Source organism: Magnolia sinica, chromosome 16 (assembly GCF_029962835.1).
Source record: "Magnolia sinica isolate HGM2019 chromosome 16, MsV1, whole genome shotgun sequence".
In the NCBI taxonomy this organism is placed as follows: Eukaryota; Viridiplantae; Streptophyta; class Magnoliopsida; order Magnoliales; family Magnoliaceae; genus Magnolia; species Magnolia sinica.
The window spans coordinates 7,265,391-7,289,719 of NC_080588.1; the positions used below are offsets into that span (position 1 = coordinate 7,265,391).

General features: G+C 42.0%; 1 pseudogene; it reads right to left on the reverse strand.

Annotated features, from left to right (window-relative positions):
* Positions 1-227: 227 nt before the first annotated feature.
* Positions 228-23,265, reverse strand: LOC131229849 (vacuolar cation/proton exchanger 3-like; annotated as a pseudogene).
* Between the last annotated feature and the right edge of the window lie 1,064 nt (positions 23,266-24,329).

Consider the following 24,329-nt stretch of genomic DNA (forward strand, 5'->3'; position numbering starts at 1 on the left):
ATGGGGACTGTGAGAGATGCCTCAACTTGCCAATTATCTGCAAACTTTGAAGATCTTAACCACTCAACATGTGGCCTAATGATAGATGGTTAAGAAAAGAATGTGTTGCTTGTACACATCCAATGGGAAAAGGCTAAATACTCGAGGGTTGAGAACTTCCAATATAGGAGACTTTGGAGGGACCCGCTAACACAGTCTAGATGAAATGTAGTTTTCATAAGTTCGAAAATTCAGATAGATGATCATACTTGCAAAGTAAAGGCTGTAAGCAACACCGTGATAAAGAACGAACCAGTCTCCAAGAGGTTGAAATCAATATCCATGTGGATGCCCATTATCCATGCAATAATTACACTTAAAGGTATCTAAATCACAAATATTAGGAGATGGTTAGAAAACCTGCTTACTTTGATGAGGATTCTTAATCAAGGTTCTGAGTCCCCACTAAAATCTTACCACAAACATTGCAATTTGAGTTGTAGGGCCTAAGGCAACGCCCAGAGAAATGTCCTGCATTATAATCCAAATTCATACTTATTAGTGAAATCAAACAAACAATGATTTGAGTTCTATATATGCACTGAGAATTAAGAACCTGGCATTCCCTACCAGTTTGTTCTTACAAGATAATATGATTTCACCAGCATGTTCTACTGCATTTCCAACAATCGGCAGTAAGATCATGCTAATGAAGCTTGTTGAGATGTGGAGCCACATCTAGGGGCCGCATGACCGGTCGTGGGCCCTACTCGACCGGTCGTGGCCCCCTGCTCGACCGGTCGTGGACTGGCTCGACTCAAAGTCCAGCGAGCATCAGTTTTTGGGTCCGAGGTGCTCGACCGGTCGTGGCCCATGCTCGACCGGTCGTGCAGTCTGCTCAACCGGTCATGGTTACGCAGATTCGTTTCCGAATCTGATGCGGACTGCGGAAAATTGAGTCGCCTTTCGTAAGGGTGCGAAAGGGAAGTTGCCAAAACTATAAATTGGGGTCCCTAGGGCTATTCTAGGGTTAAGGTGAATATTTCTAAGGTGTGGGCAAGGAATTTTCTCTGTACTTTCAAGGGAGAGGTTAGTATATTGCCTTGTAATCTTCATTTTCTTTATAGTGGAAGTTTGCATCCGTGGTTTTTTCCCTAGTTTTGGGTTTTTTCACGTATATCTTGTCATGTGGTTTGTTTGCTTTGCTTTGATTCTTTTCTAGTCTATATTTCTTCTTGTTTATCATTTGTTGGTGAGACTTGAGATTGGATCTCGATTCACTGCGTTGTTGGCGTGCTGCACAACAACTGGTATCAGAGCAATTGCTTTAGTTCTATTGGGAGCGATGATGAAAGAAGTGAAAACTAGAATTGAGAAGTTTGATGGTTCAAACTTTGCTTTCTGGAAGATGCAGATGGAGGATTATTTGTATCAGAATGACCTCTATATTCCTTTAGGAGGAAAAGAGAAGAAACCAGAAAAGATGACAGATGATGAATGGTTTATACTGGATAGGAAGACTTTAGGAACGATCCGACTCTCTTTGTCTAAGAGCGTCGCCTTCAATATATCCAAGGTAAAAACTATAAAAGAATTAATGGAAGCCCTAGCCACCATGTATGAAAAGCCCTCAGCATCCAATAAGGTTCATCTTATGAAACAGCTATTCAACATGAAGATTTTAGATGGTGGGAGCGTGACTGAACATCTAAACGAGTTCAATACAGTCACGAGCCAGTTGGAATCTGTTGGCATTGTTTTTGAGGATGAGGTCAGGGCGTTATTGATCTTGTCTAGTTTGTCAGACAGTTATGATGGTTTAGTGATTGCTGTGAGCAATTCTTCAGGGTCGACAAAGTTAAAATTTGATGATGTGGCCGGTCTAATTCTCAGTGAAGAATCTAGAAGAAAGGCATCAGGAGTTTCAGGGGATTCAAGGAATGCTCTAAACGTTGAAGGAAGAGGAAGATCGCTGAACAAAGGAGGTAATAAACACGAGCGTTTTAAGTCGAGGAAGAAGTCCAAGGAACCGAAAGACAAAGATGGGTGTTGGCATTGCGGCAAGAAGGGGCACATAAAACGTGATTGCAGGGCGCTTAAGAAACAAGAAGAAACCTCTCAAGGCGGGAATGATTCAGTGAATCTATCTGAGGAGAGTGACACAGAGGCGTTGATCTTGTTTCTTGATGCGAGGAATGAGTCTTGGGTTATAGACTCGGGTGCTCCGTTTCATGCCACTTCATGTAAGGAAGTTCTGAGTGATTATGTGTCAGGTAACTTTGGAAGAGTCTACCTGGGTGATAATGAGCCGTGCAGTATTGTTGGAAAGGGAGACATTCATATAAATCAGAAAGACAGAATGGCGTTGAAATTGAAGGATGCCAGACATGTACCGAGTTTGAGAAGAAATTTGATCTCAGTGAGACAGTTAGCCGATACCGGTTATGTGACGACATTCACCAGTGATTCCTTAAAGATCACAAAAGGTGCCTTGGTGATATCTCCAGGCAAGAAGGAAGGTACTTTGTACGTGACTTCAGGATCGTATAGTTCACTCGCAGTTGCATCAACTACAGTGAATGGGCAGTTATGGCATTAGAGATTGGGACATATGAGTGAGAAAGGGATGAAAGTACTATTGTCAAAAGGGAGGCTACTAGGGCTGAAGTCTATTGACTTAGAATTCTGCAAGGACTGCGTGTATGGAAAGAAGAAGAGAGTAAGCTTCAAGAAGACGGGACGCGCTCCAAAGATGCATCTGTTGGAGCTTGTACACACTGATGTGTGGGGACCAGCACAGGTATTATCTCTTGGTAGCTCACGTTATTTTGTTTCCTTTATTGATGATGCTAGTAGAAAACTGTGGGTTTATTTCTTAAAACATAAATCTGATGTATTTGATGTATTTAAGAAGTGGAAAGTTATGGTAGAAAACAAGACAGGTAAACCAGTAAAATGTCTCAGATCTGATAATAGGGGAGAGTACTATGATAAGAGATTTGAGGAGTATTGTACAGTAAATGGAATCAAACATCAGAAAATGATTTCAGGGACACCACAATAGAATGGTGTGGCTGAGCGCATTAACAGGATTATCCTTGAGCGCGCCAGGAGCATGAGGTTATTGCAGGGTTGCCTAAAACTTTTTAGGCAGATACTGTGAATACTGCTGCATATCTCATCAATAGAAGCCCCTCAGCACCATTGGATGGTGGACTACTAGAAGAAGCGTGGACTGGGAAAGAAGTGAACCTTGCATATCTCAGAGTGTTCAGTTGCACTTCATATGTTCACATTGATGCAGAGCACAGAAACAAGTTGGATGTGAAGTCCAGGAAGTGAACGTTCATAGGCTACGGGCAGCATAATTTTGGCTACAAGTTTTGGGATGCAGAAAACAAAAAAATCATCAGAAGCAAGGACGTAGTTTTTAATGAAAAAGTGATGCATAAGGACAGTGTGCAAAAAAATAAGGCCGAGGAGAAAAAAATTGTAAAGATGGAAGAGTTACCAGACACGGGTATTACAACCCCACAGGATGATCATGCACAAGAGCATTATGAGGTAAAACCACATACACCAGTTGTGAGGAGGTCTACTCGGGAGAGGAGACCCACGGTCCGATACTCACCCTCCTTACATTATCTACTGCTGATAGATAATGGTGAGCTAGAGTGTTTTGAAGAGGTGTTACAGTCAGATATACGGGTTAAGTGGGAGCAAGTCATGGATGAGGAGATGGACTCTCTTGAGTCCAATCGTACATGGGAGCTAGTCACTTTACCTAAGGGTAAGAAAGCTCTTCATAAAAAGTGAGTTTACAGACTGAAGGAGGAGCATGATGGTTTGAAACGGTATAAGGCGAGACTGGTTGTGAAAAAATTTCAACAAAAGGTAGGTATTAATTTCACAGAAATATTTTCACCTGTGGTGAAAATGTCTACGATTCGTATGGTCATGAGTATAGTGGCTATAGAGGACTTACATCTAGAGCAGCTAGATATTCAGACAGCCTTTCTTCATGGGGACCTTGAAGAAGAGATATACATGCATCAGCCGACAGGATACGAGACACCAGGAAAGGAGAATGAAGTGTGTAGACTGAAGAAGAGCTTATATGGCCTGAAGCAGGCCTCGAGGTAGTGGTACAAGAAGTTCGATAGTTTTATGTCGGGAAACAGTTTTAGGAGATGTCATGCAGACCATTATTGTTACTTGAAGAAGTTTGATATATCATACATCATCCTTCTTCTGTACGTTGATGATATGCTTGTGGCCGGTTCAAGCATGAAGGATATCTCGGATCTCAAAAGACAACTGCCTAGAGAATTTATCATGAAGGATTTAGGAGCTGCAAAACAAATCCTAGGCATGAGGATAAAGCGTGATAAGAAAATAAGAAATTAGTTTTGTCACAGGTAGAGTACATAGCCAAGGCACTTGATCGATTCAATATGGGAGGTGCTAAGCCGGTTAACACTCCATTAGCTAACCACTTCAAGCTATCCAAGGAGCAAGGTGCAAAGACGCAAGAGGAATGAGACTACATGGCTAAAGTCTCATATGCATCAGCTATTGGGAGTCTTATGTATGCTATGGTGAGCACGAGGCTAGACATTGCTCAAGCAGTGGGAGTTGTTAGCAGGTTCATGAACAACCCCAGAAAGGAACATTGGGAAGCTGTGAAGTAGATCCTTAGAAAAAATCAAGTTACAAGGCTACGTGGATTTAGATTTAGCATGAGACATCGACAACAGAAGAAACACTATAGGTTATGTCTTTACTCTGGGTAGTGCTGCAGTCAGTTGGGTCTCTCAGTTACAGAAGATAGTATCTATTAGTACGACAGAAGCAGAATATGTTGCCGCTACAGAAGCATGTAAGGAGATGGTGTGAATGCAAGGTTTCATGAAAGAGTTGGGTAAGAAGCAAGCAGATTGCAAGCTATACAGTGACAGACAGAGTGCAATACACTTGGCTAAGAATTCAGCCTTTCATTCAAGGACTAAGCATATTGCCATCAGATATCACTTCATACGTTCATTATTGGAAGATGGATCAATTACTTTGGAGAAGATTCATACAAGTAAGAATCCTGCGGATATGTTGATCAAGGCGGTCACACGGGACAAGCTGAAGCTCTGTTCAGCTTTGATTAGTCTTTAGGTTTGAAGACGGAGAGGTGTTGCACTCCAGATGTAGATGATGAAGGTTTATGATGATGTGTCTCGAAGTGAGAGATTATTGAGATGTGGAGCCACATTTGGGGGCCGCATGACCGGTCATGGGCCCTGCTTGACTAGTCGTGGCCCCCTACTCAACCAGTCGTGGATTGGCTCGACTCAAAGTCCAGCGAGCATCAGTTTTTGGGTCGAAGGTTCTCGACCAGTCGTGGCCTATGCTCGACCAGTCGTGGGGTCCGCTCGACCGGTCGTGGCCCCCTGCTTGACCAGTCGGACTGGCTCGACTCAAAGTCCAGCGAGCATCAGTTTTTGGGTTCGAGGTGCTCCACCGGTCGTGGGGTCCGCTCGACCGGTCGTGGTTACGCAGATTCGTTTCTGAATCTGATGCGGATGGCGGAAAATTGAGTCACCTTTCGCAAGGGTGCGAAAAGGAAGTTGCCAAAATTATAAATTGGGGTCCCTAGGGCTATTCTAGGGTTAAGGTGAATATTTCTAAGGTGTGGGCAAGGGATTTTCTCTATACTTCCAAGGGAGAGGTTAGTATATTGCCTTGTAATCTTCATTTTCTTCATAGTGGAAGTTTGCATCTGTGGTTTTTTACCCTAGTTTGGGATTTTTTCACATATATCTTGTCTTGTGGTTTGTTTGCTTTGCTTTGATTCTTTTCTAGTCTATATTTCTTCCTGTTTATCATTTGTGGGTGAGACTTGAGACTGGATCTCGGTTCACTGCGTTGTTGGCTTGCTGCGCAACAAACCTAACTGAAAGACCCCATGATTCAGATGCGTCCTGATTGAGAAAGCAGATGATCTATGTAATTAGGTTGTGAGAATGAATAAGTTGGAAAGGGAAGTGCTATAACTAATAATCATACCCAGTGTTTTAAATATCGATGATATTGGCCGATATATCCCACGATATATCTTGTATCCTACCTGTGCGATACGAAACTCGCAAGTAGTGCGATATATCTCACATGTTCGATTTGGTGAATATTTTCGATTTTCGATCCTTTTTTTCAGTAAATCATGTTAAATTAGCGTCAAATTTTTACAAATACATGGATTGAGAGCTTCAATTTTGAGACTTAGAGGAGATAGGCAGAGTTGCGGAAAGTTGAAAAATTCAAAATTTTCCACTTGGTTGCAATCCTTATGTCCAAACATAAAATCAAACATGTATGTAACCTAATATAGTGATTCTTCTTTTGCTTTTGAATGTATTGGTTGTGTTTCCACACGTTTTCTTATATTTATAAATTATATGAATGAACTTTGAATAGAATTGCATCAATTCAGTTAGACAACATAAATTAGGACCCCATATGTTAAGATTACATTAGCTTAAATTAAGGGATATTCTTTCATGTATATATTTAGGAGATTTGTAATCCCTTCAATTAAGGGAATTAGTTAGATCTTTATTTTATTTTTTTACAATTTAGGATCTTGATTTGCTCTTGTAAGCTTATATATAGCAGTCCATTTTGACTGTCGAAAACGCACAAAGAAAAATATAGATTTTTCTGTAAATTTATTTTTCTCATGGTATCAGAGCGCCAATGATCTTATTGCCTCTGTAAATCATTTCCGCCTACTCTGATCACGCTATGTCTACGTCTCCGATTGATTCCACAAGTCCTTTTTTTCTCCATCCTTCTGATCATCCTGGCATGATTCTTGTTCCAAAAGTCTTCGATGGAACCAATTATGCTATGTGGAAGAGATCTATGCTGGTAAGTCTCAATGCTAAAAACAAACTGGGGTTCATCAAAGAAACAATTTTCACCCCAGATGAAAAAGATCCAAAATACTCTTTATGGAAGCGCTGCAACGATATGGTGCTTTCTTGGATATTTAACTCTCTAAGTCAGGAGCTTACAAACAGCATACTCTATGCTGAAATGCCTTCAGAGATCTGGACAGATCTTCAAGAACGATTCTCTCAAGGTGATTTTTCTCATCATTATCAAACTCAACGATCTATTGTTGAATTGAAACAAAATCAAAAATCAATTTTTTCTTACTATACAAAGATGAAAATGTTGTGGGATGAGCTAACTACCTGTAGTCCTTCCATCACGTGTACTTGTAGAGGATAAAAAGATCTAAAAGAAAAAGAAGAAAGGATTCGGCTGGGACAATTCCTTATGGGATTGAATGAGGCTTACTCTGCTGTGCAAGGGCAAATCATGTTAATGCACTCTCTACCAATTGTTAAAAAGGCATATTTACTTCTATGTGAAGAAGAAAAGCAGCGAGGACTTATTGAGGCTAAGGGTACTGATCTCATTCATGCTATGAGTATCAAAACCTATGACAACTCTAAGGAATCACTGTCTGATGCTCAACAACAACATAAACACTGGTCATCCTCTCATTCCAAGTCACAAGGAACTAGAAAATCTTTGTTATGTTCTTACTCCTTACGGAAAACAGCGGGCATTGCGTCAACTACTTGTTGGCATGTGTTAGACAGCTCACATACCTTGTATATCCATACCATATATATCTTGTTTATATAGATAGAGAATTCTGCGTTTATTCTTTCCTTATATAGATGATTGTAATATCTATATATTCAACCTCATTGGGTTGTCTCAAATACACAGAAAAACTTCTGCATCTTTTGCTTTCATGGTATCAGAGCCTCCCTCATCCGAAACCGTCCCTACGTCGTCCGATCACCATTCCTGCTGCCGCCCCTCCTGCATCATCCGACCGCCCCTGCTGCGTCGTCCGGCCATCCCTGCTGCGTCCGGTCACTGTCCCTGCGCATCCGACCGCCCTGCATCATCCGGTCGCCCCTCCTGCATCATCCGGCCGCCCCTGCTGCGTCGTCCGGTCATCCCTGCTGCGTCCGGTCACTGTTCCTGCGCATCGGACCGCCCTTGCATCATCCAGCTGCCCTCTGCTTCAGATCTACTCGTCCTGTCCTAGATCTGCTCATCCGAACCCTGCTACTGTTCGAACCCGTTGCTGCTCCAGATCTGCTGTCCGAATACTGTTGCTGTTCGAACATATTACTGCTGTTGTTGTTCCATCCTGTTCCAGATCTGCTTGTCTGAATCCTATCTCTGTTCAAATCCGTTGCTGTTGCTGTGTTATTCGGCCAGATCCAGAAACTACAATTGCTTGGGTATCTCCTGCTGTACGGTACATCTTACACCTTCTTCTGCTGCAACTCTTTGAGTACTTTAAATTACTTCAGAACAATGGACAAGAACTCATCACGTACAGAGGCCCCACGTTGTAGTTTTGATGGTACCAACTATTCTCTATGGGCCATCCATTTCCAGAACTTCCTCAAGGGTCGTGGGTTGTGGGGACTCATTGATGGATCTATTTCTATCCCCACTTCCACAGATGCCGAAAAATTAGCTGATTGGGACATGAACAATGGACGAATTATTACCTGGATTCTCGATTCGGTCGATCGGTCCATTGCTATTGGCCTCACACCTCATCGCACTGCTAAGGCAATGTGGGAGCACCTCCAGACAATTTATCAACAGAGTAGTGCGGCCCGGTTATACCGCCTGGAACAGGATCTCATTAACCTTACTCAGGGTGATGACAGTATTCAATCATTCTACTCCAAAATTGTCACTATTTGGACAGAGATGGCTATGATGGATCCAACATTTCCTCATGACTTTAAGATATTCCAATCTATGCGCGAGAGTGCGCAAGTACGACAATTTCTTATGAAGCTGCGTCCGGAATTTGAGCATTGTCGGGCTGCTCTCTTGAACCGTAGCCCTCCTCCTTCATTGAATTCGGTTATTAATGATTTATTGGCTGAGGAACAACGACTGAAGGTTCTCTCTCTTCCTTCCTCAACTCCGGGGTCATCTGATATGGTGCTTGCTGTGTCTACTACGACACCAACACGTGGTTCCACTCATTTGACTTGTCGCGGCTGCAACAAGGTGGGTCATGTTGTCGCTCAATGCAAAGAATGGTGCGCTTATTGTCGACGGACTGGTCATGGTATTCAGGACTGCCGTACACGTGCCTATGCATCTTCTTTAGGCCGTGGCCGTGGTGGTCGTGGTCGTGCTCTTTCTGCTACTACTACCACTATTTCTTCCGAGCCGTCTGTTAGTGGTTCTCCACCTACTATTTCTGCTGAAGGTATTTCATCTCCGTTGACTCCTGCGATGCTCCAACAAATCGTTCAGGCCCTTTCTGCGGCCGGTATGTCAGGTATATCCCCATCTCCTACATGGTTCTTTGATTCGGGTGCTTCAAATCATATGACCGGTGCTGTATCCCATCTTCGTGACATTCGTCCCTACACCGGCAATCAGGCTATTTCTACTGCGGATGGCACTAGACTACCTATTCAGTCCGTTGGTTCATTGACTTTCTCTCCTTCTGCTCATCGTCAATTCACTCTTCGTGATGTGTTTCATGTCCCTAACCTCTCCTCCAATTTAATTTCAGTTGGTCAACTCACATCCAATAACTGCTTAGTCATATTTCTTCCCAACTGTTGTTTTGTGCAGGATCTGGCAACGGGGAAGGTACTTGGGAAGGGTAGGCGGCATGGTCGTCTGTACGTGCTGGACTTTGATCCATCTGTCACTCCGGCTCGTTGTTTCTTTTCTCCATCTTCATCAGATATTACTTCAGCAAATAAATTGTGGAAATTGTGGCACTTTCGCCTGGGTCATCCTCATTCTGATCGGTTACTTCAGTTAATTTCATCTGGCATGTTAGGGAATATTTCTCTTAATAAAAATGATTTGGATTATTCTTGTTCTTCCTGTTGTCTTTCAAAAAGCAAGTGTATTCCCTTTTCTTTAAGTATTACAAAATCATCTTCTATGTTTGAACTTGTGCATACGGATGTCTGGGGTCCTTCACCAATTATGTCTCTCTCTGGATTACGATACTATGTTATATTCATTGATGATTTCACACAGTACATTTGGATTTACTTTCTTCAATCAAAGTCACAGGTTTTTGAAAAATTCAAGTTATTTCACTCTATGGTGAAGACTCAGTTTCAGGCAGTTCAAACTCTCGGCTCTGACTCAGGGGGGAATATCTCTCAACCGAATTTCGTACATTTCTTCAAAGTCATGGGATTATTCATCAGACCACCTGTTCTGATACTCCACAACAGAACGGGGTGGCTGAACGGAAAAATCGTCATATTGTTGAAACTGCCAACACCCTGATGACAGCTATGGGTGTTCCTCGTTCCTTCTGGGCGGAAGCCATGTTACATTCAGTCTACTTGATTAACCGGATGCCAACCAAAGTTCTACACAGTAAATCTCCCTACTTTGTTCTCACCGGCTTACCTCCTGCATATTCCACATTCCGTGTTTTTGGTTGTATCTGTTATGTTCACCTGGCTTCACGTGAACGTAATAAACTATCTCCAAAATCAGTCAAATGTATGTACTTGGGATTTGGGGAAACTCAAAAGGGTTTTCGATGTTATGATCCTGTTTCTCGTCGTGTTCGGGTTTCACGACATGTTGTTTTTCTTGAACATATTGCATTTCATTCCTCTCCTCCTCCTCCGCACACTCCAAACTCTTCTGGTCTAACCACCTTTCCTGAAATTCCGTTTGCCTCGAGTACTCTCCCTCGTCCGTTGCAGGTTTACTCACGTCGACCACGTACAGATCCACCACCTATTACTCAACCCGAACCTACTGTACCTGTTCCGCTCATAAACATCGAGCGCTTGATCGCTTGATATACTCTATGTCTGCCATGAATGCTATTCTGGATACTGTTTCTATTCCTACTTCATATTCTCAGGCAGCCGCTCATGCTTATTGGAAGAAGGCTATGACAGAAGAACTTGCGGCATTAAATGATAACCATACATGGGACATTGTCACTCGACCTGCTGACCAACAGCTAATTGGTAGTAAATGAATTTATTCTGTCAAGCTCAAGTCTGATGGATCATTGGATTGATACAAGGCTCGACTTATCGCTCAGGGATACAAACAGGAATACGGAATTGATTACGATGAGACTTTCGCTCCTGTGGCCAAGATGAAAACTGTTCGTACTCTTCTGGTTATATCTTCTGTTCACTCATGGCCACTCTCTCAGATGGATGTGAAAAATATCTTTCTTCATGTAGACCTCCAAGAAATCGTATATTTGAAACCTCCTCCTGGCTCTTTAATTCCCAACAATAAGGTATGTCGCCTAAAGAAAGCCCTGTACGGCCTCAAACAGGCACCACGGGCATGGTTCCAACGCTTTCACGATGTTTTACGGGTGCTGGCTTTACTCAAAGTGGTCATGACCCATCCTTATTTTTGCGCACCACTGCTCACGGCATTGTAATTATTCTGGTTTATGTTGATGACCTCCTACTGACTGGTAGTGATGCTACTGGCATTTCGGCTTTAAAGGAAGTTCTGCAAGCATCCTTCAAGATGAAAGACCTCGGCCATCTAACATACTTTCTTGGAGTTGAATTTTTACGTTCTAACCGTGGGATTCTGGTCAACCAGCGTAAATATACCAAGGATCTTCTCGCCTTGGCATTATTGACGGATCAGAAGACGGTTCAGACTCCTTTAGAACTTAACGTTCATTATGGCCATGACGATGTTGATCTACTTGCACAGCCCGATTTATACCACCGTCTGGTTGGGAGTCTGGTTTACTTAACTATGACTCATCCTGATATTGCATACACTGTTCAAGTCATCAGTCAGTTTGTTTCTACGCCTCAGACTCTTCATATGACTGCGGTGTTGCGCATCCTACGGTACCTTCGTGACACTCTAGATCGATCTCTGTTCTTCTCCTCCACGGCGACTCTGGATCTTCATACTTATTTGGATGCTGATTGGGCTGGATGCGCTCTCACACGAAGATCAACCACTGGCTACTGTGTTTTTCTTGGCACTTCTCTCATCTCTTGGAAGTGTAAGAAGCAGGCCACTGTTTCCAAATCGAGTACAGAAGCCGAGTATCGGGAGATGTCAATTGCGTGTAGTGAGCTCGTCTGGTTACGTGGACTTCTTTCAGACTTGGGCTTTCCTCTACAGAATCCCACTCCACTCCATGTCGATAATCTCATTGCAATTCAGATTGCCTCTAACTCGGTTTTTCATGAACGGACGAAGCATATTGAAGTTGATTGTCATTTTATCTGCGAGAAATTTCAGTCTGGGCTCATTTCTCTTCCACATGTGGCATCCCATGATCAGATTGCTGACATTCTCACCAAGTCCCTCACGTCTGCACGTCACTCTTTTCTTGTTGGCAAACTATTACTTGTCGATGACCAGCATTTGTTTGAGGGGAGATGTTAGACAGCTCACATACCTTGTATATCCATACCTTATATATCTTGTTTCTATAGATAGAGAATTCTGCATTTATTCTTTCCTTGTATAGATGATTGTAATATCTATATATTTAACCCCATTGGGTTGTCTCATATACACAGAAAGGCTTCTGCATCTCTTTGCTTTCATGGTATCAAAGCCTCCCTGATCCGAAACCGCCCCTGCGTCGTCCGATCACCACCCCTGCTAGATACTAACAGAACAGACTCCCCAATTCACCTCTGAAGAGCTTGTACAAATAAAAGCATTTTTCCGTAATGGTAAAAATTCTACCAGAGCAAAATATACAAGTATCTTTGCCCCTTTCTGCTCATCCCTTAGTGTCCAAAAGTCAATCTTGAATCATTGGATTATTGATAGTGGTGCAACAAATCACACAACATGTTTACTATCTAATACCTCTCCTTTGTCTTCTCAAGTAACCTTGGCCAATAGTGCATATTCTAAGATAATTGGCATTGGCTCCACACAACTCTCAGATCATATGCATGTTAAAAACATTCTATGTGCATCATCTTTCCATATCAATTTACTATCAGTGAGTCAACTCACAACTACCATGAATTGTTCAATTCACTTCTTTCCCACTTTTTGTATATTGCAGGACCTAACTTCGAAGAAGATGATTGGATTGGGGAAGCAGCTTAATGGCTTGTACTACTTTGTTCCTCCAGTGAAGTCTGCACCAACTTCCTTCTCTGTCACCTATCATATTGATTCTACTACAAACCTTCTATGGCACAAGCGGTTAGGACATCCCTCCAAGGCATCTTCACATTTTTTGAGCCATGTTATTCCCTCATTTGGATTTGATTTTAAACATTCTTGTGAAACTTGTCATTTGGCTAAGCTAACACGGCTACCATTTTCTTCAAGTTCTATTCAAACTTTACATTCATTTGATCTTATTCATTGTGATATTTGGGGACCCCTTTGTTCTGCAACTCATACAGGGGCACATTATTTTTTAACCATCGTTGATGATTATACTCGATTCACGTGGATATTCTTAATGAAATTCAAATCTGAAATGCAAGGATTACTAAAAACCTTCATCTCTTTTGTCAACACTCAGTTTAATTACCAAGTTAAATGCATTCGAAGCGATAATGGCTTAGAATTCATTTCCATGAAATTTTATTTTTCCAACATTGGCATTTTATTTCAAAGCTCTTGCCCATCTACACCTCAATAAAATGGTGTAGTTGAACGAAAACATTGACATCTTTTAAACGTTGGCAGGGCCTTAAGAATTGATGCTAATCTTCCCTTGCATTTTTGGGAGGAGAGTTTACTTACCGCTGCCTATCTTATTAATCGTCTTCCCACCCCTGTGCTGCGACATAAATTTTCATATGAAATGTTGTATAACAAACCACCTATCTACTCTCACTTGAGAGTTTTTGGATGTCTTTGTTATGCAACCAATCTGCAGCCATCTCACAAATTTGCTTCTCGCGCTAGAAAATGCATCTTTGTCGGTTATCCTATAGGCCAAAAAGTCTATCGCTTATATGATCTCAATACTCAATAATTTTTTTCAAGTCATGATGTCATTTTTCATCAATCAATTTTCTTGCTCCAGAAAACTCACCAGAAAACATTATTTTCCAACCTGAGATATCTGAATATATCACTGATTCACCTCCACTTACAACTCTTCCTGTTTTTTCATCATCCGGGATCACTCCTCCATCCTCTCCTTTTTCTCCTTCTTCCTTTATATCTCCTGCTGCACCTCCTCTTCGAAGAAGTGAACGTGTTAGATAGCCATCTACCCTCCTTTAAGATTTTCATTGTGAATAAGTTAGTACAATGCCATCAACTGCAAGTTCAAAACAGGCATCTTTGACTAAGTTAGGTACTCGGTATCCTTTAAGTACCGATCTTTCCTATGATTCTGTCTTCTGTTCATAAACACTTTGTTAATACCATTTCGAGTGTCCTAGAACCCACTCATATGCTCAGGCTGTCATAGATCCCAAATGGCAAGAGGCAATGCAACATGAACTTAATGCTCTCACTACCCAAAAGACATGGTCCTTAGTTCCCTTACCTGTCGGTCATCGCCCCATTGGCAGCTAATGGGTTTATCGTATCAAATACAATTCCAATGGCACAATTGAACGCTACAAAGCTCGATTAGTCGCTAAAGGATTTTCTCAACAAGAAGGCTTGGATTACACCAAAACATTTGCTCCTGTTGCCAAGTTAACCACTGTTCACTGTGTTCTTGCTATTGCTGCTGCTAGACATTGGCCATTATATCAAATGGATGTGACCAATGCCTTCCTACATGGTGATTTAGAGGAAGAGGTGTACATGACTCCACCACCGGGTCTTTGTTAACAGGGGGAGAAACTCGTATGTCGACTGCATAAGTCTCATTATGGGCTTAAATAAGCCCCTCGAAATTGGTTTGCAAAATTCTCACATGCTATCAAACAGGCTGGCTTTGTTCAATCACATTCAGATTATTCTTTGTTTGTGAAGACTAAAGGCTCATATATAACTATGGTGCTTATCTATGTAGATGACATAGTAATAACTGGAAATGATGCAACTGCTATACAAAGTCTTAAACAATTTCTTCATCAACAATTTCATATTAAAGATCTTGGTCTCCTTAAGTATTTTCTTGGGTTGGAAGTTGAAAGGTCCAAAGCAGGTATTGTTATCTCTCAATGAAAATATACTTTAGAGATCATAGAAGATGTTGGATACTTGGGTGCTCAACCATCAAACTTTCCCATGGAAATGAATCTGAAGCTCACAGATTATCAAGGTGATCTGCTACATGATCTAGCTCGCTACAGGAGGTTAGTTGGACAACTAATCTATCTCACAATTAGAAGACCAGACATTACATACTCAGTTAATATTCTAAGCCAATTTATGCATGCTCCGAGAAAGCCTCACTGGGATGCTGCTTTTCGCATTATCAAATATTTGAAAGGCAGTCCTAGTTTAGGATTATTGTTCTCCTCAAACAATTCCTTTGCCTTAAAGGCTTATTGTGATGCTAATTGGGCAAACTGTCCTATGATAAGAAGATCGATTATAGGTTATTGTGTGTTCTTAGAGAATTCATTGATTTTATAGAAAGCAAAGAAGCAAAGAAAACAGTTTCAAGATCATCCTCAGAAGTTGAGTAGGTCCATGACAGCGACAACCCAGATTTTTACTCAATGATATGCAAGTTTCTACAAGACCAGCAAGGTTGCTATGTGATAATCAAGCTGCTCTCCACATAGCAGCAAACCCAGTATATCATGAGCACACCAAACACATAGAACTTGATTGCCTTGTTGCAAGAGAAAAGATATAGGATGGTCAGATCACTACCAAATTTGTTCCATCTCAATTATAACTGGCGGATGTTTTACAAAGGCTCTTGGAGGAAATGTGTTTAAAGAATTAAGAATCAAGTTGAACATGCTGGATATACATGCTCCAACTTGAGAGGGAGTGTTATAATTATGTTAGCTTAAATTAAGAGATATTCTTTCATGTATATATTTAGGAGATTTGTAATCCCTTCAATTAAGGGAATTAGTTAAATCTTTATTTTATTTTTCTGTAATTTAGGATCTTGATTTGCTCTTGTAAGCTTATATATAGCAGTCCATTTTGACTGTCGAAAACACATAGACAAAAACACAGATTTTTCTGTAAACTTATTTTTCTCACCATACAAAGAAAACCTATTATGTGCATATTTTTTGTAATGTTTTGATTTATAAGTGTGTGTTGATGTATTTTTTTAATAATCATTGAAGTTTCATTGAAAAAATTGACTAATTTTCCCATGTTTCCAACAACAACGATACATTACACGATACAACCAATATATCCCATGCGATAACCAATATGTATATGTATCCCAAAGGTGCGATACATAACGCGATACCGATATTTTGAATACTGATCATACCTCAATGGTGCCCACAACGTACTCAGATAAGAGAGTGATTACAACCGTCATGCCTGCTAGCCTAGCAAATGCATTGGTGAATCCTATAACTGGCTCTTCATCAGAGACAACATCATTGCTATCATCGTCTTCCTGATCATATCATTTATAGAGAGTGTTAGTTATCATCTCCTACACAAACGGGTGAATTTCATTATGGCAAGAGAAGATGTAGAAAGGCATACAAATAGCACACGAATTGTATTTCTTGCATATATGTGTGACAGCTAAAAGAAATAAGAAATATGAAGATTAAAGAGGGAATCCACCTCTTGCGCCTCAAAAAGTTGGAGGTGGGTCTTCAACTGGAAGAAGAGATAGGCAATGTAGGCAATAAGCATGATGATGCAGCTGGCTCTTGAGAGTTGGAAGGGTCTAATCACCCATGAGAGGAGCATTGCTAGCAGCGTATTTGAATTCAAAGGTAGCATGGGGCATAATAGCCCACCAATAGAAGGCTTGTATTCACATCTACTTGCTTCTGCGAGAGAAAGACAAGGGTAGAAGAAATTAGAAATCAGATACTGATAAAAGTAATGCAGGGAAAATGAAATGAAATTTTAAAAAAGAGGTGTTGGTCGACTTACTCTGTCATATCTTTGTTCGTGGCGGAGGTTGGTGAGACCTGTTGTATTTTAAATTATTTTAAATCAAATTGGTGTTTCAAAATATCCATTGAGACAGGTCGTGGCCATAGGTGCGCACGTGTCATACGGATGTGTCTTTTCAACAAGTCCGAAGGGTTGCACCCTTTCATATTTTTTATTTTGACAGGTTGTATCTTCTCAAGCCTAAGGGTTACACCAATTGGGTTTAAACCCAATAGTCATAACCCTTTTTCAAAGCGTGTCTCTATACCCTTAAAAGGTGTCTTCACAAAGTCTATAAATAGACTTTTTCTCATTCATTTTAGTGTATAATAAAAAAGTTTGTTTTAAATTAAAAATTGTGTTTAAGTATTTTTAGTTCGGGTTAAGACTATGAGTGGTTCGTGTTAAATTATTTGGATGCAGAAATCCCAGAGATCTGCTTGTGCATAGGACATAGAGATTTAGGGTTCGGATGGCTTACCTAACTAAGACACCATAGATGCCAAAGTAGAATACCAAAAAAACAATGCTATAATCTTCCTCTCCTTCGCACCCGTGTGCATAATAATAGATGAGACTCAGGCTTCTGCGATTGTGCAGGATCGGGGACCCAGCTCTCTCTTATATAGTTTTTGTGGGGATGAGAGTTTGAAGCCCATCACAACTCTCTCCCACGGCTCCACATTGTTGTATCCTAGTTCAACTCAAACAGCCCTATGTATCAGGCTATAACACTCCACCCCTTATGCATCCATACGCAAAGTATTTGCGTAAATCAAATTGAAGTGGGGTGTTGCGCAACACGCCAACAACGCAGTGAACCGAGATCCAATCTCCGGTCTCACCCGTAAATGATAAACAAGAAGAAATATAGACTAGAAATATAATCAAAGCATTCCAAATAAACCACAATACAAGATATACGTGGAAAAAGCCCAACAAGGGTAAAAAACCACGGATGCAAACTTCCACTATGAAGAAAAATAAAAATTACAAGGTAATATACTAACCTCTCCCTTGGAAGTATAGAGAAAACTTTTTGCCCACACCTTAGAATTATTTTCTCTCACCTAGAAAAGCTTTCCCATTACCCTAGAAAAACCCTAGGGACACCTATTTATAGTTTATGCAACTTCCCTTTCACACCTCTGCGAAAACCGACTCAAATTTTCGCAGTCCTTATCAAATCTGGACTCAAATCTGCGTAAGCTCGACTAGTCGTGTGGAGTCTTCAACCGGTCGAGCGGCAGCCTCGACCGGTCGAGCACATTCCACGACTGGTCGAGCACCTCGAAAATCTAAAATCACAACTCATTGGAAAATGAGTTGAGCCAGTCCATGACTGGTCGAGTGGGCCACTTAACCGGTCGAGCAGGGCACTCGATTGGTCGAGCAGACCCCAGATGTGGCTCCACATCTCAACAATCTCTCCGTTGGAGACACATCACCATAAACCATCGTTTTCTACATCTGGAGTACATCACCTCCCTGTCTTCAAGCCTGAAGACCAATCAAAGATGAACAAAGCTTCAGTTTCTCCCATGTGACCGCCTTGGTCAGCATGTCCGCAGGATTCTCATTTGTATGAATCTTCTCCAGAGTAATCGATCCATCTTCCAGTAACAAACGTATGAAGTGATAGCTGATGTCAATATGTTTGGTCCTTAAATGAAAGGCTGAATTCTTAGCCAAGTGTATTGCACTCTGACTATCACTGTACAGCTTGCAATCTGCTTGCTTCTTACCCAACTCTTCCATGAAACCTTGCATCCACACCATCTCCTTGCACGCTTCTGTAGCCGTAACTTATTCCGCTTCTGTCATACTGATAGATACTATCTTCTATAACTGAGAGACCCAACTGACTGCAGCACTACCAAGAGAAAAAACATAACTGTAGTGCTTCTTCTGCTGTCGATATCTCCTGTCCAATCTGAATTCATAACATAACCCTACATTCTTAGTACCTACTAGGTATTTAAGAATCCACTTCAAAACTTCCCAATATTCCTTCCTGGGGTTATTCATGAACCTGCTAACAACTCCCACTGTTTGAGCAATGTCTGGCCTCGTGCTCACCATAGCATACATGAGACTCCCAATAGCTAACACATATGAGACTTTAGCCATGTAGTCTTGTTCCTCCTACGTCTTTACCCCTTGCTCCTTAGATAGCTTGAAGTGGTTTACTAATAAAGTGCTAATCGACTTAGCACCTCCCATATTGAAGCGATCAAGTACCTTGGCTATATATTCTGCCTGTGACAAAATCAGTTTCTTGTTTTTCCTTTCACGCTTTATCCTCATGCCTAGGATTTGTTTTGCAGCTCCTAAATCCTTCATGGAAAATTCTCTAGACAGTTGTCTTTTGAGATCTGAGATGTCCTTCATGCTTGAACTGGCCACAAGCATATCATCAACATACAGAAGAAGGATGATGTACGACGTATCAAACTTCTTCAAATAACAACAGTGGTCTGCATGACATCTCCTAAAACCGTATCCCGACATGAAACTGTCGAACTTCTTGTACCACTGCCTCGGGGCCTACTTTATGCCATATAAACTGTTCTCCAGTCTACACACTTTGTTTTCCTTTCCTAGTGCCATGTATCCTGTCGGCCAATGCATATATATCTCTTCTTCAAGGTCCCCATGAAGAAAGGTTGTCTTAACATCTAGCTGCTCTAGATGTAAGTCCTCCGTAGCCACTATACTCAAGACCATGCGAATCGTAAACATTTTCACTACCGGTGAAAATATTTCAATGAAATCGATACTTGTCTTTTGTTGAAACCCTTTCACAACCAGTCTAACCTTGTACCGTTTCGAATCATTGTGCTCCTCCTTCAGTATGTAAACACACTTGTTATGAAGAGCTTTCTTACCTTTGGGTAGAGTGACTAGCTCCCATGTATGATTAGACTCAAGAGAGTCTATCTCATCATCCATGGCCTGCTCCCACTTAACCCATGTATCCGACTGTAATGCCTCTTCAAAACACTCTGGTTCACCATTATCTGTCAGTAGTAGATAATGTAAGGAGGGTGAGTATCGGACCGTGGGTCTCGTCTCTCGAGTAGACCTCCTCACAACTGGTGTATGTGGCTTTGCCTCATAATGCTCCTGTGCATGATCATCCTGTGGCGCTGTAACACCCGTGTTCGGTAACTCTTCCAACTCTACGAATTCTTTCTCCTCGGCCTTATTTTCTTGCACACTATCCTTATGCATCACTTTTTCATTGAAGATTATGTTCTTGCTTCGGATGATTTTTTTATTTTTTGCATCCGCAAAACCTGTAGCCAAAATCATGTTACCCGTATCCTATAAATGTGCACCTCTTGGACTTCGCGTCCAGCTTATTTATGTGCTCTGCATCAATGTGAACATATAAAGTGTAACCGAACACTCTGAGATGTATAAGGTTCACTTCTTTCCCAGTCCATGTTTCTTCTGGTAGCCCACTATCCAATGGTGCTGAGGGACTTCTATTGATGAGATATGTAGCAGTATTCATAGCATTTGCCTAAAAGGTCTTGGGCAACACTGCATGTAACCTCGTGCTCCTGGTGCGCTCAAGGATGGTCCTGTTAATGCACTCAGCCACACCATTCTGTTGTGGTGTCCTTGGAATCATTTTCTGATGTTTGATTCCATTTGCTGCACAGTACTCCTCAAATTTCTTATCGCAGTACTCTCCCCCATTATCTGATCTGAGACATTTTACTGTTTTACCTATCTCATTTTCTACCATAACTTTCCACTTCTTAAATACATCAAATACATCAGATTTATGCTTTAAGAAATAGACCCACAATTTTTTATTAGCATCATCAATAAAAGAAACAAAATAACGTAAGCCACCAAGAGATAATACCTGTGCCGGTCCCCACACATCAGCGTGTACAAGCTCCAACTGATGCGTCTTTGGAGCGCGTCCTATCTTCTTGAAACTTATCCTCTTCTGCTTGCCATACACGCAGTCCTCACAGAATTCCAAGTCAATAGACTTTTAGCCCTTGTAGCTTCCCTTTTGACTATAGCACTTTCATCCATTTCTCACTCATATGTCCCAACCTCTGATGCCATAATTGCCCATTCACTCCAGTTGATGTGACTGCGAGTGAATTATACGATTCTGAAGTCACATATAAAGTACATTTTTTTTTGCCTCGAGATATCACTAAGGCACCTTTTGTGATCTTCTAGGAATCACTGGTGAATGTCGTCATAGAACCGGTATTGGCCAACTGCCTCATTGATATCAAGTTTCGTTTCAAACTCGGTACATGTCTGACATCCTTCAATTTAAAAGCTGTTCCGTCTTTCTGATTTATATGAACGACTCCCTTTCCAACAATACTTTACGGCTCATCATCACCCAAGTAGACTCTCCCAAAGTCACCTGATACATAATTACGTAGAACTTCCTTACATGAAGTGGCATGAAACGAAGCACCCGAGTCTATAACCCAAGACTCATTCCTCACATCAAGAGACAAGATTAACGCCTCCATCTCACTCTCCTCAGATAGATTCACTAAATCCTTCCCGCCTTGAGAGCTTCCTTCTTATTTCTTGAGCGCCCTGCAATCACGTTTCATGTGTCCCTTCTTACCCCAATGCCAACACCCGTTTTTATCTTTCAATCCCTTGGACTTCTTCCTCGACTTAAAACGTCTGTGTTTATTGCCTCCTTTGTTCAGTGATCTTCATCTTCCTTCAACATTTAAAGCATTCTCTGAATCCCCTGAAACTCCTGATGTCTTTCTTCTAGATTCTTCGCTGAGAATTAAACCGGCCACATCATCAAATTTCAGCTTCGTCGACCCTGAAGAATTGCTCACAGCAATCACCAAACCATCCCAACTATCTGGTAGACTGGATAAGATCAATAACGCCCTGACCTCATTCTAAAAAATAATGCCAACGGATTCCAACTGTCTCGTAACTGTATTGAACTCGTTTAGATGTTTAGCCACGCTCCCACCATCTGACATCTTCATGTTGAATAGCTGTTTCATAAGATGAACCTTGATAGACGCTGAGGGCTTTTCATACATGGTGGCTATGACTTTCATTAATTCTTTTGTAGTTTTCATCTTGGATATATTGAAGGCGACGCTCTTAGACAAAGAAGTCGGATCGTTCCTAAAGCCTTCCGATCTAATAAAAACAATTCATTATCTGTCATCCTTTCTGATTTCTTCTCTTTTCCTCCTAGAGAAATATAGAGGTTATTCTGATACAGTGTAACACCCTGTATATTGGATACTCGGGTGTTACCTTTTTAAACCCACAATTATTAAAAAACTTGAGACCTGTCAACCTAATGACTTAACAGGGCAGGATTTCCCAAGCAACATTAAGACCATCCACCCCGACTCTGGAGACTCAGCTTACACTCCACGCCAATCAAAAAGGTAAACATGATCGAATGACTTAAGCCAGATAAACTTTTAAGACAACTTGTGTTGGCATTATTTCAAAAACTCAATCTAGGAAAGTCAGCGGATAACCAATAGGGTATCTCTGTATTGTAGACATGTATTTAACCGTTGAAAACAAGTATAAAACTCTCTTGACCATCAGATCACATCATTTGGGCCAAATCCAGCCTTGAAATGCATGATACGGCTCACCTGGGCCTCAGCTGTGCCCTAAAACAGACTGAAACCTTTATAACCGAGCCCTAGGACAGTTGATCGGAGCAGATCAACAACCAAAGCCGTGATAATTCCCAAAGCCAGGTGCACGTACACCCCAAACACTAATATACGATGTGCACTGGACAACTTTGGTGGTCAACCAACGTTTGACCGAACTCAAATACCAGATTTCTCAAAAACGTTCCCGCCTACACTCTGTTTTAAAAACGTTGGCTTTGAGCTTCAAAGTGGCCCACCCTGGCCACTTTCCGGACAATCCAGACCGCCCATTTTATCGGTGGGGCCCACTAATGGCCCCCCGAAATCAGACGAAGGGAATCGATCCCTGGTCGTCCGTTTTGTCATGAATGAACAGACGGCGATCGGACCACTGGTATTATGGGGAGAACTGCGTCGGTTTACCCAGGGGATTGCTGACGTGCAGACTCCAGCTCTCTCCCTCTAACCAAAAACGACCAAACCGGGAGGAATTACAGCCGCGTTTTGCTATTTTGAGAAAGAAGCAGAGGCGGCCATCGACAGCCATCGCCTGGAGATTTGCAGAGCAAATCTCAGCCGATGGATCTTCCCCCTCCCTGCCTATAACTGGGGAGCCCAGCTCTCACGGACTCCACGCAGAAGAGAGTTGAGAAAGGAAGGAAAGTGGGAGAGAAAAGAGAGAGAAAACTGAGAGAGGGAGAAAACATAGAGGAAGAGTGACGTTTCTGGTGAGCTTGGAGCGCACTGCCCCAACCGAGTCCGTGAAAACCGGACCGAGCCGAGTCAGTGCGGGACCATAACACCACCTAAGTGGGAGGGAGAAAGAAAAGAGAGGAAGAAGGAGGTGGTTGTGTGCGTGTCAGCCCAAGTTCGGGTCAGACCCAACTGTGGAAGGTGAGACCTCCTTTTCCATTCTTTTTCTCTCTAAAAATAAAACCAAAACTAAGCCCCATCACACCTCACCTTGGCTGAAAAACACCCATCAACAAGGACCATTCATGGAGCCAAAAACAGGCTCTGTTTGAAGGCTGAATGTGGCCTACGTGCAGGCCCTGTTTTAAGGCCAAACCAGCCTAAGTGTGGGACATGTTCGGGGCCAAACAACGGCATGAAGATGGCCCCAGCCGAGGGCTGAAACCAGTCCAAGAGCAGCTCCCAACACGAGCTCTGTCGGCTGCAACTCGGACTGATATAAGTCTGAAACTGAAGGAGATAACGTCCCATTTCGGGCCGTTCCTTGGCTGAAAGAAATGGCAGCCACCGCGCCTCCGTTGGACACCGAGGTGGGTCGGGAAACGACCGGAAAAGAACCACGTTTGGGCCGGAAATGACCTCCAAAAACAGCTTGGTTGTGTACGTTGGCAATGGAAGTGTTAAAACAGACTTTGGGTCTCACCAAACTTCAGCTGGGCCTCACCAAATGCAGGTGGGCCTCACCAAAAAGCTGGTGGGCTGCCATGGTTAGGGACCCTGCACCAGCAGGTGGGCCTCACCCTACGCAAATTGGTGGGCCACATATAGGTTCCCACCTTGATGATATGGATCATTCAGGCCGTCCATCAGAACGTCAGGCCTGGACGTCTTCTCTTTTTCTTTTTATATATGTACATA